The 21,392-nt window shown below is 34.6% G+C and overlaps 1 protein-coding gene across 2 annotated transcripts in view; it reads left to right on the forward strand.

Moving 5' to 3' along the window:
- The window catches only part of kek5 (leucine-rich repeat, immunoglobulin-like domain-containing kekkon 5 protein), a 116,577-nt gene that overhangs the window by 72,718 nt on the left and 22,467 nt on the right, over positions 1–21,392 (forward strand). The window contains exon 3 of one of the 2 annotated variants that reach the window (XM_011065069.2): positions 21,165–21,237. The exons of the other annotated variant lie outside the window; for it this stretch is intronic. The gene's annotated coding sequence lies outside the window, so the exon portion shown is untranslated. The remainder of the gene's footprint in view (positions 1–21,164; positions 21,238–21,392) is intronic. 2 annotated transcript variants of the gene reach the window in all.

The following is a 21,392-nucleotide window of genomic DNA, read 5'->3' on the forward strand; positions in this document are numbered from 1 at the left end:
GTAGAAGAAATCTCAGTTTTTCATTTGTAAACAGTTTCTGTTACTCTGGAACTGAATTAGCTTGGTCGATTTGCGAAGATATTGTCTCATTAATGCGTTTTTTTATACGTATAATTTATGAAATTAAGTTACATCGTAATGATGTAATTTTATAGGAAAGTACAATCTTATAATTTTAGTGATATATTATAACTGTTATAGAGTTACAGTATACATTCCTGCAGATGTAATTAAAATATATATTATATAATTTACATATTTTTTCATTATGGTTTTGTGCTGTAAATGTATTTTGTATTTGTTATGTCTCATTCATAGAATGATACATGGATATAATTTAATTACATTTAATTTACATAATTATGTTATGTGCTAAATATATAACAAAGCATGTAACAAAATTATCATATTTATATCAGAATATCTCATTTACGCCATAAAGCTGTCTTGTTATAAAACAGAGACATTTGATAATGACCAAAAAATTATAACAGTGTCAAGTCATGTTTGCTGGACCACGTCATCTCCGGAGAATTAATATATATTATTAATTATACATTTTAATATAAAATATATAATTGTATATATACATATATATATATATATATAATTATATATTTTATTATATATATATATTATATAAAATATAATAATTTTATTATTTATATATATATATATATATGTATACATACACAGTGTTTGGAAAGTAATGATAAATCTTTCGAAAGATTCATCTTTTAGGGGTAGAATGGACTAAACTGCGATTTTTTACTCAAATACTATCAACTTTACAGAAAAACTGCAAGCGATAAAAATTGTTTATTTTCTTCTATATATATATATATATATATATAATATATAAAAAGTTTCATTTGTACGTATATTCGATCGTAAGGGAATCTCAATCGTCCGGATAATCGAGCACCAGATAATCCGGATGCTTTACTATATCTTTACCGATACACGAATGTTGTCTCTCCTTCCGTTTCTTTTCAAACGAACGAGACAAATAAACTTGAAACGGACAAACCTCCGGAAATGGTTGTATTTGAAGTTCCACTAATTGCGAATGGTCTCGCTGCCGAAACTGACGCGGGAAAGGCAATCCGCTCTGCAACGACAAATGTAACCCTGTGTATCGCAACGGTAAATACATAGATGCAACGCGGGGAAAGTCCGCAGAGTTCAGAAGCCTGGAGTAGCTAACGCGCGCGTGTTGTAGGTACAAAGCTAATGAATTTTTGCGACGAGGTCCATGATGAAGCCAATACTCTCCAACCAGTACTCTGACGTGCGTGCATCGTGTCGGGAAATTTGCTAAAACTAATCACGAAACTATCGTGAAAGTGCTAGTGGTATGAATAATGTTCCTGTTTTCTACTCTCTAATCGCATATCGCGATCGGCAGCACAAAGTATCCAAAGCAGTTAAAGAATTAAGGGAATCCTAAAGTCGTCTACTTTGCCAACGATACGATATTTTTCCAGTAGAGAAATCTTTTTGTTGATTATACAGAATTGTAACGATTTCATATCGAAAATGGAAAAAAGTTGGAAAATTATAATTTTATTGTCGACTTCCGACGTCATTTCGTAACAATATTTGCTTTATATAAAGGTTTTATATTTTGTCGCGATCGACAACACAACGTGTTCAAAATATAGTTTGAGAAAGGGAATTTTAAAGTCGTCTGTTTTAATTGAACGCGATACCTTTTTAGTATGAAAATCCTTTTGTTGATTACACAGAATTATAAATCTTTTTTTAGAATTAAAATACAGACGCACACGAAGCCAAACGATTCTACATGAAAAGCGGAAAAAATGAACAATTTTATACGTACTTTATACGTATAAAACAAATTTAGCCCCGCAGTTCTTTTATCGTATCAACAATACTGTGCTTTTTAGAACTGAACCTAAGAACTTTAGTGTATAAAAGAATAGGATGCTTGAAAATTTGTGTATACGTCTGCGTACGGTATTGATGTAATAGCATGTAGTGACATGTCAATGTTACGTAAATTGTATGTGTTGTAAACGTTTCGTAAATCGTACGTGTTGTAAATTGTAGGTACATGTACAGGTTGATAAAATAGCGATTCCGTCGGAGTTCGATCTTCAGTTTAGGATTCCCTTAAGCCAGGGAAAAGATGTTCTTCGTCACGAAAATATATCGGGATTGAAATTCTGTTTGGTTTTGCTGACGTTAAACGTTCCTTTCTGGGTTTAAAATAATTTATGGGTTACGCTAAAAATGTAACGAATTACGCGATAACGGGATTTGCGCTCGCGCATAGAAATATTGAAATTGGCTTGGTATAATATAATATATTTGATGTAATTCCATAGCTCTCCCGAGCTATTGATTTATATCACTTGCCACCGGCAACCTGCATTTCAAAATGGGACGGCAACGTTATATGTACTGTGCGAAACAGCGCACTTTAGAACCGCGAAAGAACGATGCGGGAATTACGACCGCGTCCGCTAATTAATCACGCTTGGCAGTAATTCCGTGCAGCTCGCATCGCGCTCATTTCAGGGTATGGTGGGTTTGTTTATAGCACCGGCTAACCGTAACATTAAAATGTCCGATGCCCGAACGTATCCGAATGGCGGTATATCATCGATGCAGCTAATACTCGCGACTATACGATTCCATTCCTGTACATAATTACGAATTTTATTATCCGATAGACAATTCACTCGATACAACGAACACACGGTCGCACGATTCGGTACGCGAAAGCCGTTGCTCCAAAACGTGACCGTTTTGTTTTAACAGTTGAATTAATCTTTCGAACAAACAATTTTTTTTTGTAAATACAAATTTTGTAAATTGTAAATGCTCTCATCTAATATTGGATTTTCTATTTACACGCATTTTTTTTCTTTTTATTGTTTTCCAAACATAGCTGAATATTTATTACAAACATTTGCATCTTGCTTGCATTCTGTATATGTTGCACACAATATGCTCTTTTAGCTTACGTTTTATTGTGCATAAGCCCGTAATACTAACGTATGAGCACTTTCATACAACGGACCGGCAATTGCTAATCTTGGAAATTGCGCAGAAGGATGCACCTAGTTTAGATAAGTACGCAATCGGCACATTTGTAACAAACGGTCTAATAAAGCCAGCAGTAAAATGTCTGCTCTCCAGAAATTTTATCCTTTTATTTTTATAAAAAAAAGATACTGTGGATAATTATCATTTGCACTCTAATCTTACGGTTCTTGAACACAATGCAAAAATGTAAAATTACTGCGGACTGTCAACAGGCTCACATGCCTCGTATCTCGTCCACTCAGTTTTAATGTTATTTTCACGTTGAGTTCTCTGCAGCTCTTACTATTGAAACAATGTACTATGTAAACTCCACGACGAGCATAAAGGATCAACTAAACTCTATGACGAGCATAAAGGATAAATTCCACACAGTGACCACTAATTTATATGTTATTGTCGCAAGAAAGGTATTGATAGAATTGAATCGTGTTGTGCTCGATGTGTATACATAAGCGTGTAATAGAACTCGAGAGTTATTATTAAATGAGAGATAATTGCAATAATTTGTTGCTCGGCGAGACATTCTTTGCTCTGATTATGAAATTTTAGTCATATATATATATTTCATTACGACATTAGATATCGCATATTGTAACATCATATTGCTATATACATATAATTCATTTAATACATGTTCTGTTACTTCGAAAGTGATATAATTAAATAAATGTGATCTTCAATTATTATCATTTTTGAGTTAAATGAAAATTATTCCAATCAATCATCAAACTAACTTAATTTCACAATCTGTCTATTAAGTAGTACTTATGTCGTTCTTAAGATTTTTAAAAAGATTGTATAAATATTTTTTATAAGTAAAAATGCATTTTGAGTTGTGTTATATTTATAAATAAAAAGGAGAATCTTCTACAGAATATTAGAATTAAGATTTTTGATGATTACAGTTTGAAGAAGAAATTGTTTTATTTTGAATTTGGTTATTTTTAGCTAATCAAGATATATATATAATAATATAATAATATTTTGAGTTATGTCACCTTTATTTAATTATTTTGCATTTGTCATAATTTTATAAGATATCAAAATTGTCACAATTCAAAAAAGATAGGTTTTTAAGAGTTGAGAAACAAAAATGACATTTAATCATGTCAAAAATATTTTTTTTGCCGATATTAATATTTTTTCTTTTTTTTGGGGAAATTGATTTTTTTTTAAATGTGTCATTTTTTAAGTATGGAAATGATATGGTTCCCGAAAACAAATATAATCTTATAGCGATGCAAATTTGCCAGACAAATTTTATTAAATCTGAGCTGAAGAGAAAAATAGAAACTACACTGACAAAAATATCTGGTTCAAATGGATGAACCTAAAAATTCTAATTATATTAATCAGTCTTCTGGTTATTTCAATAGTAGATTTAACCAGAAAATAGATTTAACAAAGAGAAAAAAAAACCAAATCCGTTTCGACCAGAATTTAACTAGAATTTTAATTAATCCAATCAGACATTTTTTTCAGTGATATACAGATCTAAAAATAAAGTTCGTTGCAACGAGATAATTATGTAAAAAACACTTAAGCTAATTGAGACACTTAAACTAGAATGTCAAAATTTTTTGCACTATTGTTTATCACGTTTGAATTTTTTACGTAATTATTTTGTTGTGATAATCCAATAAAATTATTTTCAGATCCATACCTAAATTTTTAAATACTTTAGTAAAATAGTTTTTTTGATGCACGTATCGTATATAAGTTATTGAATTTCATTATTAAGTTCATCCATCAACCCGTCTAACTATTACCGTATAATCGTTCATTAAGCGAAAACAGATCTGTTCTCGTAGCGCCGTTTTAAGGATTAACGGACACCGCAACCGTTCATCAACCTCGCGCGCATAAATGGACGCTTCATCAACGTCTTTACATCCTTGCGGGCCAATATATTTGATTCACCCGATTCTGTCAGTGCCATTTTTGGTCTTTGTCTCTATAGAATCGCGCAGGTCATGATTTTCCGCCGTACTGGAAACGCAAAACTCTCATCTGGTACTCGCATACAGTTGTCACTCTCGCTTCCTGTCCTATTCTACCGTTTGCACCTAATGGCTCGTGTGTGAATCTTCCGTCGATGGGTGCAATGTGTCGAGCAAACACAGCGTACTGCAATTCCGCCCGACTGCATCGCCCTTTCTGTAGTTCGCGCAAAGTTGGAATTTTGCAGGAGATGCGAATTCCAGGCGTGTGCATATGAATTCTCCAAGGTTCCTTTCTGCAGTGGGAGCATGTTAATCGTGCAAGTCCCTCTTTGCAAACCGCCGCTTTCCTCTGCTTTCAAAAGCAAGCGATAACCGCGAGACTTCTCAGACGAGCGGCTTACCGCTCCCTGTTTTGAAATTTTAAACAGATCCCATTGAAGCCATCCTCGATATTGGTGGCACAAGCATACTTAAACATACCGAATTGATCGTTTTTAATTCATACAATCGAACTCGTGATTAAATCGCGCGCTTAATGGACTCTGTATTATATAGGAACTCCACTCATAATCGGCCAAAAAAAAATCTACCTATAATGCGGTACGGGAAAAGGGTAGTAACGTATTAACGTCAGGATTTGCATTAAATAACAACAGTTAGCTCGTAATAACCATCACGTTATACATGTTTGCGCGCTTTTTCCCATTTTGTATTCATTCTTCATGTACGCTGCACATCCGTTTTAATTCAGTCGACGTCAACGGGAAAGCACGGTGCTTCTCTACTGGAGATGTTCATTTCTCGAGCGGTTAAATCTGCTTTCAGAACGCGACGCGATAATCTCAATTTTGTCCTCCTATTCAGATCGCATTTCTAAAGGGAAACGAGAAAATCTGTGATGCTCAAAACTAAAAGCCACGAAGTCTTGCATTCGCGCTACTTCTAAATATCTTATTTTCAACGGCACAAAGTAATGACATGTTAAGCCCTGTGGGTTTTTTTTAACTATCTTTTTGAGCGGGAAGCTTGACCGTAAGTTTTCCGCAGACATCAAAAGAAGCAAATTGTCGCTTGTAAAATAATCATTTGTCTATTCTCCTTTAAAAATATCTTAGTGATAATCTATTTCTTTTTTATCTACTCCATTATTTCAATCTAAACGGCAATATTACGATTATTGTACCATGGAACGTAAACTGGTAAAAGAATAAGAAATAGATGTTCTCTGTTTTTATGAATATGCGAATATTTAAGTAATTTTTAACTTTAGAACATTATCGCTATCTGATACGTAAAATTTACGCACATATTCTAGAGTTTAACAGGATCAGTAACAAGTGATTCTTAACTGCGTTTGTAATTACTATGCATCTTATTCGTCTACCGCTTTGTCATCTTGCTAGCTCCTCATGCAATGCAAATTGAAACGTACCAGTACGATAGATGTGCAATAACATTTTGGTTTAGATCGACCATGGGCAGTTAACATGTGAACTGATCCCATGGCAGTGGAAGTCTCCGTTTGATGGCGACGCTTTGGAGTCTGGAACGATGCGTGTCTTCACGTGTGTTTATTTAATCAACGAATGCGCGTATATTCACCCACGCGTTAAAAGTCGCACGTGTTCCGTGCTCACGTTGATTAGTCTGCCAGTCGGATCTGTAAATACGATCCTCAAGTCGAATAACGCCTCACGGTGAAGCATGCATTTCTTTCCGCGAGTAGCCATTTCCTTTCTTTTACATTTCTCTTATTTACCGAGAAAGATATATAAATACGTAATGCGTTATTACATATACAGTAACGTTAAATTAGTAGCCATTAAATGTTTGCAGACGTTTAACCAAGCTTGCGATAGTCGGTTATCTCTGATTTCCTACCCTCATCGTTTCAGGCCGAGGAATCCGGTCAGCGAAGTCTCAGGAATACCTCGGGGCAGAAGATAATTTTCATGAAATTTACACGGCGAAGAGCTCGTGAGAACTCTCTTTGAATGAGAGTTTTAATAAGATAAAAAACGCCGTGTTAGTAGGTTTCTAGGGCAAAAATGATTTATTTCAATACTGATTTTTTTCTTTATAAAAAAAGAAATCTAATTTATAATTAGGAGTGATACATTAATAATAGGTACTGCAAAGATTTTCTAACATTAACATTACGTTTGTTTTAATCTTGTGATTGAGAAGAAATATTCATATCTGATTATAGGAAATTAATAAAAAAATAAAAATTAGAACTAATATCTTACATAATTGAGCAATTTTTCCTATGCATAAGGAATTAAAAACTGTTGAAAATGTAGAAAGGAAAATAATTCACACTTGAATTGACACATATAATTCCGCGCTTTATACTCGTATTACTTCAAATTAAATTGTTATAATTTATCTACATATAGATGAGCTAATTATCTCCTACAGAGTGCCGCGCGAAATGTCATAGTATGTCGTTCATATGTGTATATAACATTTATTTATGTGTATATAACATTTATTTTGAACAAAATTAGTACAGAACTGGTATAGAAAATTAATTAATAAAGTTGGAAAATTGGATAATTAAATGATTGACATTTCGTATGCCATCTTGTGTTTGATTGATTTTATTTATTTATTTTATTCATATATAATTTTTGTTTCATGCGCTTTTTGACAATGCATAATAACCTTCTCGAGTGGTTCCCCGTTTGCAGTCTCGATATTGTCTTTAACATTCGCCCGTCGTTATCGAAAAGAGACCAATGCTGACCGCAACCCCGCAAAAACGACCGCAGTCGCGTATTCGCTCCAATATCTAAAATAGCCAACGGTCGCCCTGGCGCAGATAACGCGACACGAATGATGCGATTCGTATTCAGCCGCAATCGCGCGATACCTCTTACACCCATCGGCAGCAGTCAGCGGGTTAGCTTTCAAAGAGAGCCGGGGGTGTACAACGGAGGTCGCGGCCGGCCACCGTAATTTCGCGAGAACTCGTGTGGCATAATAAAGGTATCCGCAAGCCCGATATCGGGCGAGGAAGTAGTCGAAGCTACTCCGTTACTCTGCTGTATATGCAGCAGCATGGAGAAAACAGGACAGCGAGGGTGGTTAGATCAACGACCCGCTCATCGTAACATCGTAACCTGGGTCACTACAATACAAAAGCGATCTACTCTCTCTCTTTCGCGCGCGCAAGGCGCGTTCTTCTTCTCGACTCGAGTTGTGTGTACTTGCTTCTTCCTTTATCTAGCTGTACCTATCTTGAAAAAGCTACAATTGGCTTTACGAAAAAGCTTTTACTGTACTCTCCACGGTAATTAGTAGAGATACTTCAATGTTCCGTTAGCGACGTATTTTATTTCATTGTTGTTATAATTATCGCAAATGATATTTTATTACATAAAATAAAATACGACGCTAACAGAATATGAAAATATCTATTAATCACAGCATGATAAAAGCTTTTCGTAAAGCCAATTGTAACTTTTTCGATGTAGATATAGATAGGTATAGGAAGAAGCAAATATACAAGCTTCTGTATATTAAGAATGCTTTGGTTGTGCAATATCAACTAAAAGTATCAATTAAGAAATAAAATAAAATAAAAAATCCAATATCAGTTATATCTATCAAAACATTTTTGTCAAAAATAAGTCCTAACTGCAAAAAACAAAACAATAAATAATTTGGCTTATGCAACGAAATGATTATATTTGCTGCAATTTTAGATAAATCTTTAAACAAGTAAAATTCAAATGAACTTTTATACGAATATTTATTAGAGTTCAATTAGTATATATATATTACAAATTTGATTTAACTCAATTTAGTGCTAAAACGATTTTATCAAATTTGCAAATAAGTACTACAAAATGATTTTACATAAGAATCAAGGCAAACGAAAAATTAAATAATTTTTAACCAATAAGAGAACTGTATAAGTGTTTAAATTTTATACTGATATTCAGAAATAATAATAGAACAATCTATATGAAATTTTTGTATATTTAGCAATAATTTCATTTTGAGATGTGACACATTAAGACGAAAGAGAAGTATTCTCTATCATCTTGTTGACTATTTGCAGCAATGTAACTCTCATTAAAAAATCATTAACACAGTCCAAAATATTGCACTGAAAATAAGTATGGTAACATACGTTGGTCTAATCGGAAATATCGGAAATCTATTTCGAACACTGCGCTACAACTTCTAAGATAGCATAAAACTGATAACAAAACATGTCACAGTCTTAAACGGTGCATAAAGTACAATAGATAGCTGACTGAAAAATATCGAAAAACGGACTTGATATCTCTATGATTCTACAGCTACCTTAATGATCGTTGCGTGTGGATCTATTTAGCTGCTAGTGACATATCAGATATCTAAAGGATCTATTGTTGCAACAGTGGATATCAGTAAATACACCCTTGACATAGATAAGATAAATCCGTTAGTTATATAACAAGTTACCTGTGGCAAATAAATCATGTGATTGAAGATAAGATAGTAATCATTTTATCTTCTTCTTAATTATTTGCTTTTCTGTATGCCAATAACTATCTCTCCTTCTTTTCTACACCATTAAATTCAAATTATATTTAATTTGGATTAATTTAATTATTTCTATAGGTCGCCATTGCTCCTATTCAATATATCTTTAATTAAATTAAAACAATAGAGTAAACAATTTAACTTGAACAATTTAACTCAAGAAAATATGTTAAATTTGACTCAAGTTTAATTTATTATTTACCAAGTACATAATACTTGTAAACATTATTTGCTTTGAAATTAATCATAAAAATGGATTGCTTTACATTTTGACAAACATGGAAGTTAAAAACACATTCAATTCAAAAGATTTGATTACCATTATTTCATTGATATCCAACAGTGTAGGATCAGAAGTGCTCGACACGAAGTGCACCTTTCACGTTGATTGTGCCTCCTCCACTTTTCGCGGTCGCCTTGAGAAAGGCCACGCGTTATTGAGCTTGCTTACGCTAGCGCACAGTAACAAGACAGGACTGGAACCTCGTAAACACTCGCCATGAAGGCTTGATGCAGCGGGTAGTCAATTTACGCGTACTATACATCGACGGAGGTGAATAGGTACACGTAAAATGGTGGGAAGGAAGGACGGAGGCAGAATGGTGAACATGACATTCGCATATCCGTCCTATAAGGAGAACAATTCGTCCGTGGCCTCTTTCTGAGGAAAAGTATATTTCTTTCCCAATCTGTCTGCTTGTTTTTGTGCCAAGGTGCGACCACACAATCGCGACTGTCAATTCAAGGAAATCGGTGATATACGAACGAATAGTTCCATCGAAATGTTCAAATTTCCTCTTGGGCACGTTTCTGAACATATTTTTGACATACGTTTGAAATTTATATCTCTGAATATTAGGATTATTATGACCGTCACCGTCAACGTTCCTTCCAAATTGCGGTACCACACTATATCTTTTCGAATAGAGAATCCAGTATATTCAAGGTATGCGCACTCACAAGAGAAGCTCGGCAAAGCACGAAAAAGATTTTGCTGAAATATCTAAAAATTTAGCTACATACATATCTAAAAATCATTTTATTGGATCATCAAAATAATTACGTAGAATACTCAAACTGGTTGCTAGAATATCAAATCTTTTTACTGCATAATTTTTTTATTTTTGCTCAACTTGAAATTCCTATGTAATTATTTTGATAGTCTAACAAGGTTATTTTCAGATCATTATCGTATGATAATACTTTTAAGCTTAAGAAGAATGAGAAAGTATACCATATATGTATAATTAAATGCTAAAATATATCTTAAAAACGTTTCAAAACTCGGTCGAAAGTGCGTTATAATAAATGCTGGTTATTTTATATTGGCATATTAGCGTCATATTATAGTGTACGGCGAGCTACTAAGCAAATAATTCCATAAATAATTATTAGAATTTACCACTTAATAGCGGAAAGAGATTAAGAGGGATTATATACACTACATAGCCATAATACCATCATCTCTTCTGTAGTTTCTGCCATTATGTTTTTTCTCTGAGTGCGCAACTTTATGTTTCCAAGACATGATGCATATGCGTTAATTTATAGGACATAGTATCATAAACAATAATTGTCCATTTCTAACGTGATTTCTTCAAAGACGGTGGCGATTCTCGAGTATTAGATGTCCGTGCAATGTCCTGCGATCGATAATGTCGTACGTGCATGGTGCACCGCATGTTTTCGCGATATCTACGTGAAGGTAAACCACGCGTGTGTGTCTTTCTCTCTTTTTAACGTCGTCGCTTGAGAAATGGTCGTACGCGAGGAGCGATCGTAAACGTCGTGTTTTCGGGAAAGGAGTCTCCCATGTGAAGCGGAGTAGTTTACTCTCTCACTTTACTTTCCAGGTGAAGACGATGCTGAGAAAATCTTGTACCGAATATCCACGTGACGCACGCCTCTCTCATTTCTCATATCTTCGCTTATCTAGCTCCTTCAAGAAACTGATAGAAGTCGCTTTTATCTTTCTAGCAATGCTCGGTTTTATACTAATATAAATACGAAAGTATTTTATGTAATTTCTAGCTCTCTTTTTTTTTGGTGATTTTTTTTTCAAAGTAATAATTGTAAATTTTCTCATATATAAACTAATTAAGCACCAAATTGCTCGAAGAAGTACCGTGACTCCTTCAAGTCATTCATGACGTATGCATATCCATAGAATGGAAAGGTCCTAACGTAGTTGGACCTGTCAAGGAGTCATTTCCGATTCCGTTAGAGGTAAACGAAGAAGGGAAAGGGGAGTCTATTCTCATCGCACCTTTCGTCGATGGATTCCGTGCGCATATTAATCGATCTCCACTTCGTTTCGAGAGGTCCTTTGGTGAGAAAGTTTGGCCGACGATGGCAACCCAATCTACGAAAGGTTGCAAAGGCAAGACGATCGACCAACCGACTGTTCTCACCGACCGCAAACTGTGATGGACATCGTCATTAAACTTGACTCCAAGCGCATATCGTAGGTGCTCACCTAGGCATTTCTCCCCTCACTTCTCTATACCTTCTCTCGATGGCAGGCCACCGTGTATGTGTCATGTGCATGATCTGTGGATGTTGGTAGGGCTGACTGAAGTTGGACCAAGAGGTAATCGAAGAGTATGTGTGAGTGAGAGAGAGGGGGAGAGAGAGAGAGAGGGGAGAAGAGAGAACGAGAGAAGGATAGGAGGGGGTAAATCTGAAGGGGTAAACCGAGGGGGTGTTCTCGATATGATTAATGCCCCCGCATGCGTGTTCATATGTGGAGGACAGCTGTGAGTGACTCGTGCCCCGCCCAACCACCACCGTCGACATTCGGCCGAACGCACACCTACAGGAGGAGAGTGAGGGAGAGAAAGAGCGAGTGATCCTCTCCTCTCACGTCCGGATATGCGTCCAAACTATCAGCTACCCTCACGTTGCAACACCGACGCGCGCGGTACTCTACCCCAGAATACATGACGCGTTCGACGCGTATTAACTGGCATTACGGCTATGATGTGGTATCACTCGCAACCGTGACCCGACTGCTGCCTCTCTCGACGACCCCGCGGCGCTTCGTGGTGTTTCTCACGGTTACGTGCCCGTTTCCAATTTTTAACACGACCATGCATAATGCGTTAGCAATTTTGCCCGCAGCAGGAAGAGAAAAAAAAAGGAGATTCGCAACCAAAGCGTCTATTTTTGATGAATAAAAAGTGTACATTAGACACGAAGGAAATTAAACGGAAGAGACTTCTTTTTAATGAAATGTATACGAAAGAAAGAATGATTTTACTGAAGTATTAAAACAAATTTAGTTATTGCTCATTTTATTTGAGCGTCTATAATTAGTTCGACAAAATTTCAGATCTGTGTCTAATTTTCAGTAAAATCATTCTTTCGATATAACTGTTAAACACGTTTAGACGTTTTATGTAAAACGAATTATTTTTTTATTATTATTTTAACATTATTAATATAATTGTTTGCACTGTCTGTAAAAATAATTATATGTATACCCGATAGCATTAAATTTTTTTGGCGGGATATACGTATATACTGTCTTTTCAGTCATTGAAACAAAAAACACGTCCTGTGATGTTGATGTTACTAAATACACGCTAGACCAAGCCGCGAATAGGGTGATTTATTCAACGGCGACTGGTGGCGACGTTTAATTAACCGTACGCGGCTCAAGTTCTCCCATTCTCACGAAAGTAAGCGTTACTTCAGGTAATGCGCGCGAAAAATTATGAGTGTACGAAACGAGATTAACCGTTTCCGCGCTTTTCGTGCACCGCCCGTGTCGTCACGTTCGCGTCTTTTCTCCTGTTTCCGCTGCGCATTTCTCGCGAAACTTTTCTCGGAGAATTGCACTGGAACCTTACTATACTAGATTATACGACGGTAAAAAAATTTATCGTGATCATCACGTACACATAAATAGATCTCTCTTACAAAGATTAGTTCATAAGACCAGATGTACTAGATGCGTAATCAGCGAAATGCATTCACTAATTACAATATTGATATGGTAATTTTATTATATTATTTTTAAAACAAAAATTTTTTTTCTTAGAATTTTTTTCATTTACTGAAGTTAATGTTCACCATAAATGTGAAGAAATGTAATAAGATTGACATTGCATTGTCCTAGAGAGTAAAAGAAGTATTATTTGATACTTGTAGAATTTTTATGTACATCGTTCTAAAAAGTGAACATATACTGCGCAAGTATGAACCTTCAACTGAGTCTTCAAAAGTCGTAAAGTTCCTTATTTTATCCCTCTTGTTATATTCCTAGTTTTTATAAGAGGTCGCTGGTATTCCGCGAAAATTGCAAATTAAAGACTGCAGTATTTTCAATTGTTTATATATTTTTTTGACAGGTTGTATTAACTAATGGAAAATGATATCTTTAAGAATTTTCTGCTCACGTATTGGTCTTGTTCATTTTTTTTTTTTTTTTTAAGAATTGCGTATATTTACAAAATATTAGGTAATATCTAATGTTAAATACACATTTAATGTAGTTAACAAGAATATGCACTAAAACAAGTAAAAATAATTTACATCTTTTGAATGGTTCACCAAATTATTTTCTATCATCAAATTGTCTTCTAAGGAATGATACGCGCGGTATCACAACGATGCTCCTAGCGATGCCCCTGTCGTATTTGCTAGGTTAATTAGGGGCTAATTACGTTCCTATGTATATCTACAGGTAGTCTTGTTATTCGCGTTAATACCTTGGCTTTCATCGCTTTTGCTCGGCATGTAGCTAGTTAAAACTTACGACGCCAACGCTAAGCTTAGCGTACTCCCTTAACTCTTCTCCTTCCATTACATCGGTTGCTCCCAGATTTCATTTCGTCGTCAACGCAGGGCCACCAATTCGCTTTACGACGAAGCTTTTATCTGTTGACATTTATCCTCTCTACATAAATTAAAAATCATGTGTTCTTTATTTTTCCTTTCGACATATAAATTTGGATATCGAGAAGTACGAAAAAAGGAACACATAAAAATTATGTTTAACGAGTTCATATTAATGAATTTTTTCAAAATTGGAAAAATATATACAAATACTCCTCATGAAGATACAAAGTGAAAATTTTTTTAATCCATTAAGACCGTATTTATTTCCCGAACATCGAACTTAGAGAACAGCATTTATTGTCGTCATTCATAAAATTAAAAAATTATAAAAGTTGAATATAATTTCGAAATGATTCTTTTTAAAAATGTAACTATGAAGATAAATCTACTTTAAAGAGCAGTTTTTTTATTGATCATTGATAAGAATGTATAAAATTTGTTAAAACATTCCGGAATACGTAGAATTATTAGTTTACATTTTCGCTTACATTTTCATTTCTTTTATTTTTTTATAACGTTTTTGAACCAATTTTATATGGTTTAATTGAATACGTTTCTTGCAGAAATATGTATTAAAAAGTGTATTCAGTTATTGCTTTTGTAATAAATATTGCTTTGACATTTGGAAAATATGACATTAGTGGATTAAATTAAAAATATCTAGAGCTTTTCATACGCGCACGTATAATAGTTTCTAAAAAAATATAAATATCATAAATATTATTAATTATTTTTTTTACTGAATTACTTTTAAAAATTATCGATTGCATCGCAAAAAGTTACAACAATATGTTGTTTTTATATTTAGATATAAGAATATACTTACTAGTCAGATTTATTATGTGATATTAATGGATTAACAATACAAATGTAACGCGATAAATAATTTAATGCTCTCGAAGGAAAGGAAGGAGAGAAGTAGGGACAAATATACAGATGATTCTTACCGAGGCGATCGATCTGCTTACGAGATCGAGAAATTCTTGCGATTTGTTGCCCAAAATAAATCGCGGCAGCGCATTCGACGTAGTTCACGATAAGACGTTAGATGCCAAGCAGGCGGGATTACGAGGGATATCGAGCACAGATCGAATTCGATTTGCAATATGCAGAAGAGATGGTGGGGGCTCGTTCGGGGTAAGGCGAGCAGAGAACCGGGCACTTCGATTGAAAATAGTTCGGTTTCAATCTCGCCCCATCTCGGTTCTCCGGAGCTCCTGAATAAACACTGACTTTCTCGCTTCACCTCATCCGGAATCAATTCTAGCGAATAACCGAGGTGTTAAGCTCACTCAAGCCGACGGCGGCATCCGTCGTCGCGGGCGAATACAAGGAGTATGAGGGACGATATTTAAGAGGGGTTTCCCAAAAGAGACATTTCTGGCTCCCCGAGAACTGACTACGCTCGAAAGAAAAAGCTGCAGGAAAGGAAAGCAACGGGAAAATCTGCAACCTGCGCGCGATGCGGCGTCGCGTAAACACATCCATCATACTATACGTTGCGAATTAGATCTTATCTGCAGGATAAAATCTCGTTACCATCTCGACGATGATAACATGCTCGTCATGACGTTTTTCCTTTTTCTTTTTTCTTCTTTTTTTCTTATTGGTACGAGATTCAGTATGATACGCGCAATGACGAAATATTTTCAAGCTACACTCCACCGTCGACCTACATAACTCTCTCATACTTGGGGGTTGAAATAGTGTTTGCCTTTGCGGAAACTCACATCAGTTCGCGGAACATGTTTTCCTTGCATCACGTTGAGTTGCGAGTACGCCGATTACATCGTCATAAGTGCTCTGACGCTCAACAATTTAGCACTGCGGGAATGTCATATATATATAATATATATATATACGCGCGCGCGCGCGTGTGGGTGTGTGTGTTCTTTCCTCTGAAAAATATATAATTTTTAACAAAGATAAATGTTATTTGATGAAATAATTAAAATTATTGCGTCATATTATATTTTATATAGACCTTCGTAATTTACTTTTTTCTCTTTCAAGTAATATATTTTTTTTTAGAAAATTGTAGTCTTAACTTTTTGTGCGAATATCATTCATGTAGAACAGAATAGCAATAGTACTTTTGAATAATTTATAACAATTTTCTTAAATATGTATATAAATTAAATCCTGTCTGTTATCTATTTCAAATTTTAATTTTTATAAATTGCGCGCTTTGTTAACATGATACATTGCATAGTGTATCGTAGCTATACTGTTCCATTACACGCAATATGTCATCTTTGTGATAAAAAATATCAAGCAATCGCAAACAAAATACGTATTCATGACAAGATATTACATTAACACGGACAAATTGTTGTATATGATGGAGGAGTTGTGTCCAGCTCGTAACAAACAGTTATAATTCACTTAAATATATTTTTATTTTTGCTTATATTTTAAAATGGGACCTCACGTTACACGTAAAGCAAGGTATCATATTTTTTAAACGGGAATATTATGAATTTCTAATATGCAATTTATGGGAAGCGAAAAAAGCAATAAGATGAGAAATTTTGAGTAGCCTATATATCTTTTTTTAAATAAATGACTGACATATAAATTATTTCAAAACTGTATTCTTTAAAATAATCAAAAACTTCGTCATAGATTAATATATAATCAGATTAGTTTTTGGAAATATATTGGATTGGCGTTCTTATCTTGGATTTTTGTTTCGGGGTTACCGAGATTGTCTAATGCTATAATAATTAATTTCTGTCGTTTACAGTGTTTCGCAAAGTTTTGAAAAATAGCATCTCGAAAGATTAATGATTCGGTAGGTTTGCTGATCTAATAATTTAATGATATAGCGGATTTAATAATCAATCCGAAGGGAAACGAAGCACTTGATCAATTGGACTCGCCGCAATCAGTGTGACTCTCTATATTTACTTCTAATTTAATCATTGCATGACCGTCGACGGTATATAGCTCACATCTGCATCCGACAGTGGTACAGGCACGTAGTAAATGTATAGCGATACTATGCGACGTACACAAATGGTTGCGCAACGTATAAATTCCGTCGCTGTCTGGGTCTCATATGGAGCGTGCCATTGAAACGTGTTTTTGCTATGAATTCGACAAATATTTGCCTGCGTGACATGGGAAGGTTGACACATGCCGTTATGGAAAAAACCGCGAACGATAAGAGATCAATCGCTCGTATGTACGTTATTTCGTGTGCAACATTGTATAACCGATCGAAGAAGAAAATGGAAGGGTTAAAATCAATTTTCGTTTAGCGATACACGGTAAAATAAATTTTAATCGTGCCGGTATATCGAGAAATTTTTGCAGCGACATATTAGATAGAGATCGCGTTTATTAATGGTAACTGTGAAAAATATATTGTTGCTGTTTACGGAAGATCAATTTCCCATTTATTTTTGATCGATTTTCGTCTCGTACGGAAAGTGTCTCGGTGAAATAGTTTCAGGGAACGTGACTAAAATTATCTTTATAATACGCGATTTACGAGTGAACGATTTACGAGTATTTCGTATTAATAAAATCCACTTTCAATGTTCCTTCTGTACTTGCAGGCTCACGCACTAGTCATTTTAAATATTTGAGATATTTACAACGCAAGATGATATTTTCAGCCATTTTCCGGGTGTATACACAAAATATATAACTCGGTGCAGCATTTCGTTTTGCTGATCTTCTCTGCTTGTTCTCCAATCCTCCGTTTTAGCCTACATCTTCCTTTCCTGCACCGTTTCCTTCATTCCCCTCGACTACTTCTGCACGCGTTTGCTTCGTTTTCTCTCCGCAATATTTCTTTGCTCTTCCGCGCGAAATCGCGCTTTCCCCGACAATTCTCCCTCTCTCGGTAATAATTGAATTCGCGTTACGTCTCTGCTACTGCGAAACCGAGCAAGAAGATGACGGCGCGCGCGATCGTGGACATTTCGCATTTGAAATTGAGAAGAGAAGAATATATAAAAGACAGCGGAAAAGACAGTGGCTGAAACGAGGAAAGTGGCCGTCCGTGTATTATGCCTCTCGTCGTCACGGCAATCAGATTAGATGGATCTGCGGTACGCAGCGCGGGCTGCTAAAAAGCTACCCTTTGATTTTGAAACTTAATTTGCTCATCGAGAGCGAGAGCAAAGAAAACTACGTCCATTCGCGTAACGAGGCTTCGCTTTCATCTTTAATGAGGAATTTCTTAAGCTTAAGACTCAAAGGCGCTGTCTTAGAAAATGCGATCCATACGTTAGTCACCGGTGATGAGAACATGTAGACTTAGACCCGTAGGTTCCACCAATGTATGATTAACTTTAATCTTGATTTAACTTATGCTGTTTATCTTCCTCTAATTTTTAGAATCTTGTCTAATTCTTATTAAAATTAGAAAAAGATAGAGAATAAATTGAATCAATATTATTAAAGTTTATTTTACGTTGGTGAAACTGAGTATTAATGCGATAAATTAAGCCTTTCTGCCAATGCACGGATACTCGAATACCCACTCTGAATTAAAAGCAGTAAAAATGTTTATATTTTTGTGTGAATTTCATTATGACGCTTTAAATCTCCTTTAGACACATTGAAAAAAATTGATTGAATTAACTTGAATACGATGTAATAATCTGTCTGATGAAATATAAATGATTCATGATTTTGGTTATAATAATTTGATTATTATAACCAGACATATATGGTTGCATGAATTCTGACGAAAACTCGGTTGAAATATCAGAATATTTAATTATGATAACTAGAAATTCTATTTAGTTCTAACAATATACTCTTCTAATCATACATGTTACATTAACCCAATCATGCTCTTATCTTCCTGTAGTCATAATAATCAGGTACTTAATTATACACGTAATTATATACGTATTAACTAAACTTTAACTAGCATCATACCTAAATGTTCTGTTTGCGTATCACAATATTTGATTCTAATAACCAGAAGTTCTGTTTACTTCCACCAAAATTTGCTATGTTAAGCATATCTTGTTAATTTAATTGTGATTGTTTTTCTGCTACGAAGAACAGTTTCATACAAACATACAGTTGTTGTTTTCACTTTTACATTTTTAAGGCGGCAACCTTATGAGACATGGTAGTAAAAAGAAAATTATACATTAGTAGAATGGTTAATGCAATACCGACATATGCATACGTTTATAATTTGTGATTTTAAATAATAAATATATATATATATGTAAAAACGAAGAAAACAAATTTTAATCACTTTGTTAATGGATTTACAAAACGCATATATTTGATTACTGTAATTAATTGAATTTGATATACGCAATCTATGAGTTTGTTATATGTTACAATTTTGATCAACGAATATAAAATTGCGTCAATGCGAAGTAGCAATAACATGCGGATATAATTAATATATTATTAATAATTGTTCTTTCGCACCGATAAAATTGGGGAATCAGTTGAAATGGATTAACCCGCTATTTTTCTATAGCCGTAACCGCGGAATAATAACGCGTTAATTAATTATCGACTTTCTGAATTTTATTGAGCATATTCTGTTACAAAACTTACTACACCTTAAATTAATATCCGACAACTAATTTGGCATTCAACCGAAACTTCATCTTCAGCGGCTCGAAATGCGAGTAAAAGCTATTTAATTTCTCGAATAAAGATAGCATGAGCGATTCTCGTTTATACAGAAGCACTCTCTCTTTATTAATTTCCAAACATTATATTAAACATTTAACAAACTCCTTTCAAGGAATATTGTTGAATTTTACAAAATTATCTTTCGTGCTTTTAATAATAGCGGGCGAGTAATAGAGTAATCAAAATCCTATATAAGAAGTATTAAAAAACTAAAATTGTTATTTGAATAAGGAGTGCAAATATCATCTATTCTAACGAATACAGAATCCATCGATATGATTAAATCTTTTCGCAATTATTTGCGAACTGTCCTACATACACATGCACTAAATCCTAGTTATCCTCAATCCGACAGTGTATCAGTCGTGTAACAGTCGTGCCATATGCTGCCCATCTTTTTTTTTAAACAAGCGCGGATAACGATTATTGTATTTTTTTTCTCAGCTATTTGGTATGCATTGTTAAACGAGGACTCCTGTGGCGAAAAAAAGCGGCTTACCGGACAACGATCGATTTGACGTCGTTTACTTTCCCTTAACAGAAAGTTTTTTTTTCGTTTCTCGTTGTTGCGCCATGTATGCGGAACCGGAGATTGCTTTCGCTGTTCTGTGGAATCCAAAGTGCGGAAAACACGCTGTTTGTTCTTCTAGAATTTTGCACAACATGCTCAAAACGAAAGACAGTAAATTTTCGCCAGCTTTCGCCTACTGCGCTAAATGATTTACGCTTGACGGTTAGCGTATTCCAAATATGCGATATGTGCACGAATTTCGTTATTTGCATAAAAGTTGCACGGCACGCAAATTCGTTTCTACGATGACTCGCGCTGTGCATTCTGTACATTAGCTAAAGCTGCGTTGTTTAAAATAATTTTAATGTTTTGGAATTAATTGTGTATGCGCTAATTATAAATAATGAATACACCGATTATCAAACTTTGTATCCACGATGCTAGGAATTGCTCCGAGAGAGCTCGAAAAAAGAATTAACGAATCACATTTAAACAATTAAGTTATTAGATATTGGTTAATTTTTTTCTCCATCCGAGATTTTGGATCTATTTCTAACATTGTGGATATAAGACAATTTACAATTGATTATCATCTTGTGATGTATGATAGAGAACATTTATTGTTCTAGCACCATCCTTGGTCGAAGTCCTTGGGATTTGGTGGAATCGTGAATATTACGCTACCGTGAGTTTAGAGCGAACGTAAGTTGAATTTTTTAATTAATAAAATAGCTTCATAATCCATAGCTGATATTAACCGCATTTATAACAGGAATTATAATAGAAATGTCATTCGCAAAGGGCAGATTCTAGTGCACGTATTCATAATCTACTTTTTATAATTGTAATCATTGAGT

This window comes from Acromyrmex echinatior, unplaced genomic scaffold (assembly GCF_024713525.1).
Source record: "Acromyrmex echinatior isolate Ae372 unplaced genomic scaffold, ASM2471352v2 Scaffold25, whole genome shotgun sequence".
Taxonomy (NCBI): domain Eukaryota; kingdom Metazoa; phylum Arthropoda; class Insecta; order Hymenoptera; family Formicidae; genus Acromyrmex; species Acromyrmex echinatior.